Raw genomic sequence first — 13,756 nt, forward strand, 5'->3', positions numbered from 1 at the left:
TTGTAAAGAGTCATCCATCTCCCATTCTCTAACAGTTTACTATGTCTGATTACCACGGTAACCTGTGTAGCATAATATGAAGCTCTGGATCGATATGTGTCAAGCGTCTAGGAGTAGGAGTGCTATGTGTGTTGTGGGGTGGGGGTATTCAGGGCTGTATCTTATTTCATTAACTCCTATTATCCATTAAATAATTGTATAATGTAGAATAATGTTTCAACAATACTAGGTGTGTATTCATGTATTCAATAGATCAATAAATTAAATATATTATCTGCTCAACAACGTCAACGTTTTTTAAAACTTTAATAATAATCAACAAAATTTAAGGACCATAGGCCTCTTGTATAATTAGTTTGCTCCTAAAAGATGTTCACATATTTATTGTAAATCCCTTCACCAGGTTTTAGTGTAGCTGATGGGACATATAGAAATACAGAAGCCATAGGCCTATTAGTGTGGTCAAATGATGTTGTTGCATTTATTTTAACGTATTTTAATTGGGATTTCTTTCAGCTTTCCTTATTGTATATTAACAGAGAAACACGTGTCTTACAGTGCTACACATCTGTTATAATAAGTACTTTTTCCTGCTTAATTGAAGTATCAGTTGTAGTTTTTCACCAGTTATAAAGTGTGTTTGTTGTCTATCTTTATGTTTCTAAGGCTGAAGGGAGGGAGATGCAACAACAGCCTTGAGAACATCTGGACTAATATAGAACTCTGTTCCAAGTTGCTGTCAGGTAAAAGTAGACGATAGCAGACAACAGGATTCTTAGTGAAAGGGTTGATGTTGAACGTTTTGTTGACTTTACTCGACTTTTATAGATCAGGAAAAATTTTATCCAGGAACTTTCTGAAGTCAGTTAAATGAGATGTGAGACGTTATGTTGTCATAATGTAATTGAGCTTGGATATTTAAATAGATGTTTGATTGCTCTGGTCTAGGGGTGCATCAGTTGCAGCCTTGAGACTGGAATTCTCTCCCAGCAACTCCCTAATCCTTATCTGAACACTGTGACAACATAGTAACTGTACTGTAGCCTACACATTTCTTGTCTTAGGAAGAAACGCTGAAGAAACAATAGCTTCCACGATGGATCCGGTGTGTCTGGTTTCCTTTTAACAGTATAGGTCTGCTGTGCTGTATAAAATGTCTAGGCCTAGTTTTCATCATTTTTGCTCCTCCACATTTCTTTGTTCGGTTCAAATGGCTGGACAAAAAACATGACGGTAAAACTTGTTGGGATTATCCATTATATGACCAGATACTCAAGTGGCCACCCTAACAATGAAAATAGATCATCTTCTGTGGGGTTTATCGGCGGTTGTCATCCAACGTTATGGTGCATGAGGCCACCTACTGTACTGGAGTATTGGGCAGCAACAGCGATCGAGGAACTAAATCCTATCAGCCAGCCCCGTTTCTCTTAAAAAATATAACTATTTGCGACTGTATCTAACGATGTTCTACTCAGTATGCTTATTAAAGTCAATTCATTCTCACGCGCTGGAGAGAAACCTTACTTCTGTATTCGCTCATTCAGGGTCACTGAAAAAACACCAGAAAGCACACACGTGTCGTTTAAATGGCCAAATGTCCTCATGGAAAATGTCATAGTGAAGCCTTTGTGTGTAGAGGGGGATGTTGAGGTGGGTGGGGGGTATTCAGGCTGTATCTTATTTAATTAACTCATTGCTTGTCCATATATGTATATATTCCTAAATCCCATTCCTTACTAGTTTCGTGTGTATTGGGTATATGTTGTGAAATTGTTCGATATTACTTGTTAGATATTACTGCACTGTCGGAGCTAGAAGCACAAGCATTTCGCTACACCCGCTATAACATCTGCTAAACACGTGTATGTGACAAATAAAATGTGATTTATTATCCATTAAATAATTGTATAATGTAGAGTAATGTTTCAACAATACTAGGTGTGTGTTAATGTATTCAATAGATCAATAAATGAATCCATTATCTGCTCAACAACATCTGCTTCTAATTTTATTTATATGTTGTTTTTTATATGGACCAGAGGCCTCTTCTAGAATACATTTGCTCAAAAAAGATCTAGACATATTTATTGTAAACCCCTTTACCAGGTTTTAGTGCAGCTGATGGGACATACAGAAGAATGCAGCTTTAGGAATTGTAGTTGTGGTTCTCATCCTCTGTCTCTCTGGCTTCATGTGGTTCAGGTGAGCATCTTTCTAAGATTTATCTTTCACTTTATCATTATGATTTGTTACTAACTTGATTGTTTTTCTATGATTCATTCATTATTTATTCATTTTTAACATGAAGAAAGACTCCAAATCTGACACAAGGGACACAGCAGGGAATGGACAGGTGAGTTGAGGTCAAAAAGTATTTGTTTTATTTCAGAACTTTTTATCAGTGCTCGATTAATCTTGCCTGACACAATGGAACCAATGGAATAGTCCCAAGGTATGCTTCTATTGTCTGTCGTTTCTCCTCTCCAGGGAGACTCAGTCCAGTGTATGACAATGTCTCAGGCATGTCCATGGCCCCTAATGCAGCACAGACGGGCAGGGTGAAGTTCACTATGCCAATGTCCACCTCTCTTGCTCCAATAACCAGGAAGTGCCTCTGTACTCCACTGTCCAACTGCCTCAACCCCAGAAAGAGGATGAGGATGTCCAGTATGATGCTATGAAATTCAACTGCCCCAGGGCTGCCACTCGGTGAGCAAGTCCAGCCATTACAACATCTCAGAGAATTTTAAAATGAAATGGTACTTGTGCTTGACAATTAGGAATGCATACAACACTTGTATGTTAAGCAGACCAGCAGTTGTTTGGTTTAAATGTATTAACATCTACATGATGACTTAAAATGAGACCCCAGAAGTGAAGATTGATGATGACATGTTGCGTCTCCTTTCATAACAGACCTCAGGCACAAGAAGCTGAGGAGGACCCCTCTGTGCTCTATAGCACAGTCAACAAACCCAGAACCAAGAAGACTACAACCAGACCTGAATAGAAGATGATCTTGTTTGCATCCCAAATGGTACCTTGTTCCCTCTAGTGCATTATGTAGGGAATAGGGTTCCATTATGGATGCACTCTGAACACCAGAAGACCTGAACATAAGATGACTCTGCCTGGGATTCAGTCAAAGTTGCATTATGGTGCGGTGTTGAATTTTAAAGGAAATAACACTTAAGCTGGCATTCGCAGCATTTACCGTGAATGTGATTGTAATCAGGGAAATTGTCTTTAAAAGCTGTGTTGTCGGCAGCATAGAAGTAAAAGTCTTTATATTTTTATTCTTACTTTTTATTATTACCACTAATATAATATATTTAATAAAATATTAATATAATATACTATAGTATATAGGGTTTAATATAGTATACTATAGGGTTTAATATAGTTTACTATAGGGTCTAATATTTTTTTAATACATTTTTTTAGTCATTTAGCAGATGCTCTTATCCAGAACAACTTACAGTTAGTGAGTGCATACGTTTTTATTCATACTGGTCCGCCGTGGGAATCGAACCCACAACCCTGGCGTTGCAAGCGTCATGCTCTACCAACTGAACTACATGGGACCATACTATAGGGTTTAATATACAGTGGGGAAAAAAGTACTTATTATCCACCATAATTTGCAAATAAATTCATAAAAGTTCCTACAATGTGATTTTCTGGATTTTTTTTCTCAATTTGTCTGTCATAGTTGACGTGTACCTATGATGAAAATTACAGGCCTCTCTCATCTTTTTAAGTGGGAGAACTTGCACAATTGGTGGCTGACTAAATACTATTTTTTCCCCACTGTACACTGCTCAAAAAAATAAAGGGAACACTAAAATAACACATCCTAGATCTGAATGAATGAAATAATCTTATTAAATACTTTTTTCTTTACATAGTTGAATGTGCTGACAACAAAATCACACAAAAATTATCAATGGAAATCAAATTTATCAACCCATGGAGGTCTGGATTTGGAGTCACCCTCAAAATTAAAGTGGAAAACCACACTACAGGCTGATCCAACTTTGATGTAATGTCCTTAAAACAAGTCAAAATGAGGCTCAGTAGTGTGTGTGGCCTCCACGTGCCTGTATGACCTCCCTACAACGCCTGGGCATGCTCCTGATGAGGTGGCGGATGGTCTCCTGAGGGATCTCCTCCCAGACCTGGACTAAAGCATCCGCCAACTCCTGGACAGTCTGTGGTGCAACGTGGCGTTGGTGGATGGAGCGAGACATGATGTTCCAGATGTGCTCAATTGGATTCAGGTCTGGGGAATGGGCGGGCCAGTCCATAGCATCAATGCCTTCCTCTTGCAGGAACTGCTGACACACTCCAGCCAAATGAGGTCTAGCATTGTCTTGCATTAGGAGGAACCCAGGGCCAACCGCACCAGCATATGGTCTCACAAGGGGTCTGAGGATCTCATCTCGGTACCTAATGGCAGTCAGGCTACCTCTGGCGAGCACATGGAGGGCTGTGCGGCCCCCCAAAGAAATGCCACCCCACACCATGACTGACCCACCGCCAAACCGGTCATGCTGGAGGATGTTGCAGGTAGCAGAACGTTCTCCACGGCGTCTCCAGACTCTGTCACGTCTGTCACGTGCTCAGTGTGAACCTGCTTTCATCTGTGAAGAGCACAGGGCGCCAGTGGCGAATTTGCCAATCTTGGTGTTCTCTGGCAAATGCCAAACGTCCTGCACGGTGTTGGGCTGTAAGCACAACCCCCACCTGTGGACGTCGGGCCCTCTTACCACCCTCATGGAGTCTGTTTCTGACCGTTTAGCAGACACATGCACATTTGTGGCCTGCTGGAGGTGATTTTGCAGGGCTCTGGCAGTGCTCCTCCTGCTCCTCCTTGCACAAAGGCGGAGGTAGCAGTCCTGCTGCTGGGTTGTTGCCCTCCTACGGCCTCCTCCACGTCTCCTGATGTACTGGCCTGTCTCCTGGTAGCGCCTCCTCTACGCTGACAGACACAGCAAACCTTCTTGCCACAGCTCGCATTGATGTGCCATCCTGGATGAGCTGCACTACCTGAGCCACTTGTGTGGGTTGTAGACTCCGTCTCATGCTACCACTAGAGTGAAAGCACCGCCAGCATTCAAACGTGACCAAAACATCAGCCAGGAAGCATAGGAACTGAGAAGTGGTCTGTGGTCACCACCTGCAAAACCAGTCCTTTATTGGGGGTGTCTTGCTAATTGCCTATAATTTCCACCTGTTGTCTATTCCATTTGCACAACAGCATGTGAAATGTATTGTCAATCAGTGTTGCTTCCTAAGTGGACAGTTTGATTTCACAGAAGTGTGATTGACTTGGAGTTACATTGTGTTGTTTAAGTGTTCCCTTTATTTTTTTGAGCAGTGTATTTTACTATAGGGTCTACAGTAAGGTTTAATATAGTATACCATAGGGTCTACTATAGGGTTTAATATAGTATACTATAGAGCTTGGAACATTTCTACATGGGTTGCAGGCTCATGGCTTGAGACTGAGCTGTGGCTAAAAGCTTTGCTTTGTATATCTGAAAGGGGACAAGATAATATACCAAACTGGTCATTGCGCTGGTTGTTTTTTAGCTCTGTGTGTGTTTTAGCAAGAGGAAACTGTTGCCCATAATGTTGTAGAGTGTGATGGGTCATGGCAAAACAAACTGGCAAATAATTTCTGTAACTTCATTAATGTACAAGACTATAAACCCACACTTTTGTTCACGTCAGACATGATTCAGACTTGAGAACTTAACATCGACTTAAGTCCCAAAGTATTGCCTAATGTCCATGTTTTATTGACTTGTCCATGTTAAGTCTACAAATATCAAGTCTGAATCTGGCCTTCATACACATCTAGCAATTAACATAGAAATTGTTTAGATTTTTTGCAAAATGCAATATTTATCATGAGAATGATTTTGGGTGAAACTATCCCTTTTTAAACCAAAGTATATGCTGGGCTTGATTTCACTAAGTGCGTGTCGTCTCTTGTCGATGCTGGTAATTATTGCTGTCAAACAAAGGAGTCCGCTCATACTGAACCTTGATCATAAGTTTTATTTATATCACAAGATGTCAGCATAAGTTTACAGACCCTGCAGGGCTGGAGAACAGTGTCCAAAGATAATCTGTCTGTTCTAACCCCCTCTGCCTCCAGCCTATACTTATAAAGAATGCAAAAATATGGGTTGCTCCCTCTGCTGTCCAATCACCTGTCTCCCCTGGGGCGTCACCCTACAAATGGTTATATTTGAACTAAGATAAACATCCCCCCCCAGGTTCCCCTAGAATAGTCATAATCTTAATACACTACATACGCTCCATGTATTAAATAACACAATATAATCAGCTTTATTTAATGAGGCCTAACAATAAATGTGCACAGTGATTTAAACATCACGTCCATTCACCAGACTAGAATAGACCTACACATAGTCTGTCTGAAATGGCATCCTACTCTCTATATAATGTTGGTTGACATTTGGGATGCAGCTATCTTCTCTAACAGTTAGAAGCCAAACAAATGATACCAGGAACTCCAAATGTCATCGTGTCACTCTTGTGGATTGCCGACGCAATGAAGTCACACAAATCATAATCGACATAGTCATGCGTCGTGACAATTTCTTTTGACGGTTGAAGTGTTGTCGTGAAGTGTGCGTGGCAACACTACACTCTTTCAAAAAAATGGTGCTATCTAGAACCTTAAAGGGTTCTTCGGCTTTCTCCATAGAAGAAACCTTTGAAGAACCCCTTTCGGTTCCAGGTAGAACCTCTTGGGTTCCATGTATAACCCAAAAGGGTTCTCCTATGGGGACTGCCGAAGAACCCTTTTTTTCTAAGAGTGTACCCTGCATGTGTCACAGGTGTAACGAAGGTCATATAATGAGTGACATCATCCTCGCCCCCTCCATGGCGGCTACACTGTCCTTCCTGGCAACGGCTCACAGTTCTGAGCACGGTCGCTAGGCGACGGTCCAGGGCAGAGAGGTGCAGCTCAGAGAGGGGCCACGGAGAATAGAGGATCGTGGAAAAGAGAATCCCTCATGACGTCACAGAGACTGTAGCAGGGAGAGGAGACGTAGACACGCAGGAGGGTGGAGCGATGAATCCTAGAGGGAGAAAGAGAGCGAGAGAGAAATGGAGTGGAAGTTGAGAAAGAAGAGGAATAAATTATATTTTACATTTATCATGTTCTTTCCTCTAGCTGCTATACATATGAGTATATATATTCATTATAACACAACTTAATCATGCACCCAGTGGTGACCCGTCATTCAGGGCAGGTGGGGCAGAGCCTGTTTTGAGCCCCACATTTTTAACCCCCCACTCAAAAAATAAACGTAAATATAATTTTTTTTGGGGGGGGGGGGGCTAGCCTGTTTTACATGTTATTTTGGCATTAATACGTGTTAAATATCAGTTTGCAAACAATGTAAAATATATAATTGAGTTAATAAAGCTGCATACTAACATGGTCTCTTTTTTGTTTTCTTAAGTAAGGCAGTGCAGAAAATACGGAGCGTTGCGCCGTGATTGGCTCAGTGTTCTGTCACTCATGGGGACACTACATCACCGCCAAGTCTAAGCATAGACCTCAAATTCAAGCCCCTTGGGTGCTGCCATAGAGTTACATTAGAAGTGCCCATCCAAGAACGCTCAAGGTCATTGGCCACAGATAAAATGACGTCAAAACACGTTATATCTACAGTGGCTTTGATTGGACTGATCATGTCAACATCATACTTTCAAAATCTTAGCTAGCAGTCATCATCATGAATCAAGTCGACAATCTACTGGCAAATCCTCCTTAATCCTTGTCATAGAAAGAGAAATAATGAAGAGAAATTATAGATAAAACGTATCGGTGCTCATCGGCCATTGGACATAAACATTACACAAGTTGGAAGGAATCAGTGGCTAACTGCAAGCATTGCAAAGCAATCACTAGCCTGCTATTCAGTGGAGTGGCTGTGTGGTCCCAAGTCTAAGATTAGAAACATTCAACGTATCGGTGCTCATCGGCCATTGGACATAAACATTACACAAGTTGGAAGGAATCAGTGGCTAACTGCAAGCATTGCAAAGCAATCACTAGCCTGCTATTCAGTGGAGTGGCTGTGTGGTCCCAAGTCTAAGATTAGAAACATTCAACATTGGCCATGCTGTCAATTAAGCATGATTTGTGTCGCGCTCAAAACAACTGTTAACTCGGAACTGCAAAATCCCACGAAGGACCGCCGCGCCACCTTCCTGTTCAAGTGAGCAAAACACAACAAGGCGAGTCCAAAAATGTATTCTATGCTGCTGCATAAATGATGTAATATGCCAGGGAGATATGTATGCTGTAGCTAAGAAAGTAATACTAAGTGTATGTTGTGCAGTAAGCTGTTAGTAGCACGTGTCTCACCCTAATAATTTGGTCTATTTTCACCTACTGATCTGACTTGGCGTGCCCATGTAGCCTATAACCTGTTTTTGGGAAATGTTATCAAATATTGTAAGAGCTTTCATTGTTTTTTTTAAAGGCAGAAAATGAGGCTGAATGAACTGTTATCGCTGCCAGACAAGGCTCCGTGATAGCCAGGTGTAGCAGTAGTAAGGTGTTGGGACTCTGCTGTTGGGACAGCTTTATGCAGGCCCTAACAGTTTGTGGGCACCGTTTGTCACAGGTATAGTGCAATTAATGTATTGTTTAGTGTTGTGGCTTTGCTGACATGCATCCCACTTTGTTATTTATTTTGACCCCCTCAAGATTTACATGTCACTGCATGCACCCATGTTTTACCTGCAGCACTGCTCCAGAGGTGTCAGGATAGAGGGTTCATCTTTAGAGTGGCCTCCAAACCTGTAGTCCGCACACAGACAGTGTCAATGCTAACGTTAGTTAGCTAGCATTCGAGGGCTGACTGTTCTCATATATTTGTGTAGTGTAAAAGTAAAATATTGGTAATTGGTGTAGTCTTACTACTGCAGTAGGCTACTGCTTGTCCATGTGGTAGCTAGCAGCAATACATCCAGACGAGAGAAACGTGAAAGCATCCAGGCAGCAGAGATGAGCTTGTCATTAGCTAGCTAACGTTAGCTATATTGTAGCTATAAAGCATTATGTTTACTGTTATTTTGAAATAACAACGTTATTTTATTGTATACAAGTTATATACATAGACAGAAGGGGGTTAGTTATACATACAGTATATTTGGCTGTAGCTTATTTTAGAAGAAAGACTTACGTTTATTTTTGACCGTAGAATTACTTATTAATAAACGGATGCACCCGTTGTAAAGACTTGTATAAATAGCTCGTTGTCCTATCTGTACTGGTAGTGTACAGCAGCTGCCATTATAGCAGCAGCGAATTACCGGAACCAGTCATTCCCAGACACCCCCTCAGGAGAAATAGGCCTGTTGAGATACTCTCTCTTTGTGAATGTGTTCCAAATGGTTGTCAGGTTAAAGTAGACGATAGCAGACAACAGGATTCTTAGTGAAAGGGGGTGTTGTTGAACGTTTTCTTGACATTACTCGACTTTTATAGATCACGTAAAATGTTATCCAGGAACTTTCTGAAGTAAGATTAGGCTACATGAGACGTTTATTTGTCCTAACTTAATTCAGTTTTGATGTTTGATTGCTCTAGTCTAGGGGCGCATCCGTTGCAGCCTTGAGAATGTCATTTTCTCTCGGCAACTACCTAGTCATTATCTGAACACTACAACAAAGTAGTCTAACTGTACTGTAGCCTACAACATTTAATGTCATACAAAGAAACAGTAGCTCCCACAATGGATCGGGTAAGTCTGGTTTTAACAGTATAGGCCTGCTGTATTGTATAAAATGTCTAGGTCTAGTTTTCATCAAATTTGATCCTCCACATTCCTGTGTTCGGTTTAAACGGCTGCACACAAAAAATTACGGTTGTTGGGATTTTTTTTCCTTCAACAAAGTAGCCTACTACTATATCATATTTAGGAATCTGTGACTCTGACCTTATTATCTCTCCTTTCTCCCAAAGTGTTCACATTCCTTCACTGATTTCGAACACATTATCCATTATTTGACCAGATACTCAAGTGGCCGCTCTAACGAAGAAAATAAATGTCTTCAAAAATGGAATGGGGAAGAGGCAAGATGAGCCGATGAGAGGGCAGATAATCGGGTTTCCACTAGTTACCACAGCCACGAATATATAGTATTTGTATTTATTTAGTGTTAGGCATGAAGTTAGAAGTTTGGTTAAGGTTATGGTTATAATCTAATTTTAGTAAAATTGATTGTAGTAATGGGCGTGGTTTATACCTTTGTTTGTGGTAACTAGTGACGACCAGGCACTACTCCCAGATAAGTGTTTTTTCCCCCTCAAAGTTGCCAGGATGTCAGGTGTCCTACTTTTACCAATACACTCCTAACAACCTAATCGTTACGAAATTTATGTTCGATCAAATAAGGCATAAACCAGATTTTGGGCCCAGTTATCCCTCTCGCTTTGCCTCTTAGTCGCTGTTTGAAAGGAAATGACTGGTATAAGAAATATGGTGGAAACTAGCCCATGCCTCCACCAATCCAATGCTCTTAGATTTGTGGGTTGTAGTGAACAATTGAACATTTCAGGAAAAATTAGATATTCGAGGGATACACCCAAATCAGAGGTTTAGACTGAATTAATAAAATATTTGGTTTAGTGTTAATCTATGTAGAATACTTCTTGCCGCCAACAGGACAAATCTAGCCCGTCCCCCTCCACTCTCCCGGAGACCCCAGGTCGACCGCCTCCCGGTACTTTACTGCTGTGTCTGGTCGACTGCAGGAAAACACCGGGGCAGAGTGGAACTGAGAGAGGAGAAGGAGAAGAGGAACATGGAGATTTGATTTCATTAAGTAAGAACCATGGTGTATGGATTAGACTACAGTCTGCTTCTGTAACAATTCATTGATTCATTATATATTGATGAAAATATCTGGTCATTCCACCCAATTTTGAGAAGTGTAACGTGGTAAAAAAGAAGAAAGATTTCACTTCATTTTAACATTCTGTCATAAAGAGCACATGTTCAACTAAATAAAAAAGCATTTTGCAAAAAAATTTTGGGATCAGTTTAAAACAAGTGTTCAGTTCATGTAACAGGGTTGACCTTAACATGAGGGGACAGGCGTAAATTAATAACTAATCACATGAAATAAATAATGTTTAGAAATGACTTTCAAAGTAACCAAATAACTAGGGCTTTACATGCACACTAATAATAATTTCCGATTCAACTGATTATGGCAGTAGGCCGAGTATGGCATTAGTCATGTAAACACCTTACTCTGCTTATCTTAATTGCCGTGAGGTCATAACCGAAGTAAGCATACGCCTTAAAGACACCTGGTTTTCTGAGCAATGTTTAGAATTATTAGGACATGTAAACGCTTTAATCAGAGTTATAGCTGTGTATTTAATCTGTGCATGTGCTAGCACAAGCCGCGCAAGCTTCCTTCATTTGATCGAGTGCATAGAGTTTGGAAAAACTGAAAATATGCAGCTTCGAAATAGATTTCACATACAAACTTTATTTGTCCAAACTCAGAATTAAATATGCTTAAAAAAAATACATGGTGGCTGTGGTAGAATGTTTATTTTGATTGGCAATTTCAGATGAGTCCATGTAAACAGGATTATTAGGAAAATTGTTCTTCATTCAAAGCATGTCAAGGTTTAAATCAAATTCTTATACCAATTGACTATTTAAATTAATCGTATTATTCTGCACTTGTAACCGTACTCAATGATGGTAAAACTTGGAGAAATGATTGTATTAGGTGGGTTAAAATCTTTCTAGAAGTTACACAGGCTTGATGGAGGGACTTTTCAAAATGCAGAATTGTCACATTAGCAAGTCTTTATTCATATGAAAAATCGTATTAATTGAATTCTCCATGTGTTCTGTATTAAAGGGCACTTTATTTAATATAACAGAGATTTCAAATTGAATATTGGTGCACAATTTCTACTGAAAGAATATCAAAGGGATGCAAAAGACATTCATTTTGTGGAATGACCCATCTGTTTATGGACCAATGTTTGCAAAACCTAACTATTCAATGTCTTCGGTTCATAGGGGACAGCCTTAATCGTTGCCCTCTCAGTGGCAGGGGCTTATCATCTGGTGAGCTTCAACAACATCACGATGCTGACAAGACAGAGAACAGTCTCTCCAGATCAGAACACCTCAAGAAACATCAGCAGAGACGTAAAGGGAAGAAACCTCACCACTGCTGCTCTGACTGTGGGAAGAGTTTTGCTAAGCAGAAGGAATTGATAGCTCACCAGCGGATTCACACCGGAGAGAAACCGTACCACTGCTCTCAGCGTGGGAATCGTTTCGCTGCATCTAAAACAGGGGTGTCAAACTCATTTTAGCTCAGGGGCCACATGGAGGAAAATCTATTCCCAAGTGGGCCGGACCGGAAAAATCATGGTATATATAACTTAAAAACAACAACTTCAGATTGTTTTCTTTGTTTTAATACGATCAAGATACAACATAAAGCTGGAGCCTGAGGACAGTGTGTCCAAAATAGTACAAGCACAACATCACTATTAATCATAAAACACGTCAAGTTTATTTGAAAATTCTAAAGAAAAAGAACACACAAACACACAATGCCTCAGTGATTAACAGAACTGTTTCACAGATCACAGAACTATATCAGGGTGTCATTTCTCAGGCAGAAATGTAGATAAAAATAATGAAATCCTGTTCCCCAAACAAGTGCAAGAACCACAGAGTCAAGAATAGTTTAAATATACAAATAAAATAAAATCAATTAAAAACAATAGCACATCAACATAAAAACATATAAACATAAATCTGAAAGCGTTGCTCAAACTCCCGTAACAGTCCAGTTATTTTATCTTTGAACCGCTTCATGTCTGCCACATGTTGGGTCGCGCACACATTTTTCAGACAGGGGAAGTGAGCTGCATCACCACCGGCAAGTTGCGTCTCCCACAATGACAGCTTCAACTTGAAAGAACGTATGCTGTCATAATACTGCGTGACAACTTTGTTGCGCCCTTGCAGCTGTTTGTTCAAGTTATTCAGGTGCTCTGTAACATCCACCATAAATGCAAGGTCCGGCATCCATTCTGCGGAATGAAATTCTAACACTGGTTTGCCCTTTTCTTCCTTGAACTGTTCAATTTCTTCTTGTAAATCAAAGAAACGCCTCAGCACAGCACCTCGGCTTAACCATCTTACCTCAGTGTGGTATGGCAGGCCATAGATGTGGTCTTTCTCTCTGAGAAGGCTGTCAAACTGACGGTGATTCAGGCTTCTGGATCGGATGAAATTAACAGTTTGGATGACCACCTTCATGACGTTATCCATCTTTAATGACTTGCAACACAAAGCCTCCTGGTGCAAAATACAGTGAAAAGTCAAAAAATCATGTCCTCCATTTGCAGATTGCACTTTCTCTCTGAACTTTGTCACAACGCCTGCTTTTTTCCTGATCATTGAGGGCGCACCATCTGTAGCCAGGCTGACAGCGCGGGACCATTCCACTCCGACCCTGTCCAGCGCGCCGACGAGTGCGGTAAAAATATCAGCTGCTGTCGTTGTATCTGTCATCGGCACCAACTCCACGAACTCCTCGGTGACGGTCAATGTGTCATCAACTCCGCGGATGAAAAAATGGCCAGTTGTGCAACATCTGTAATGTCCGTGCTTTCATCAATTGCAACCGAAAACGCAATAAA

The 13,756-nt window shown here is 40.7% G+C and overlaps 1 long non-coding RNA gene across 2 annotated transcripts; it reads right to left on the reverse strand.

Moving 5' to 3' along the window:
• Positions 1 to 6,049: 6,049 nt before the first annotated feature.
• LOC311121688 lies at positions 6,050 to 9,374 on the reverse strand. Of its 2 annotated transcripts, none has more exons than XR_014612318.1 (3): positions 9,246 to 9,374; positions 8,801 to 8,860; positions 6,050 to 7,124 (listed from the first exon to the last, which is right to left on the reverse strand). It is a non-coding gene; the product is annotated as an uncharacterized lncRNA (long non-coding RNA). The 2 variants fall into 2 exon arrangements; XR_014612319.1 differs by lacking the exon at positions 6,050 to 7,124 and adding an exon at positions 8,063 to 8,265.
• Positions 9,375 to 13,756: the final 4,382 nt, after the last annotated feature.

This window comes from Coregonus lavaretus, assembly GCF_964263955.1.
Source record: "Coregonus lavaretus genome assembly, contig: HAP1_SCAFFOLD_2601, whole genome shotgun sequence".
Lineage (NCBI taxonomy): Eukaryota > Metazoa > Chordata > Actinopteri > Salmoniformes > Salmonidae > Coregonus > Coregonus lavaretus.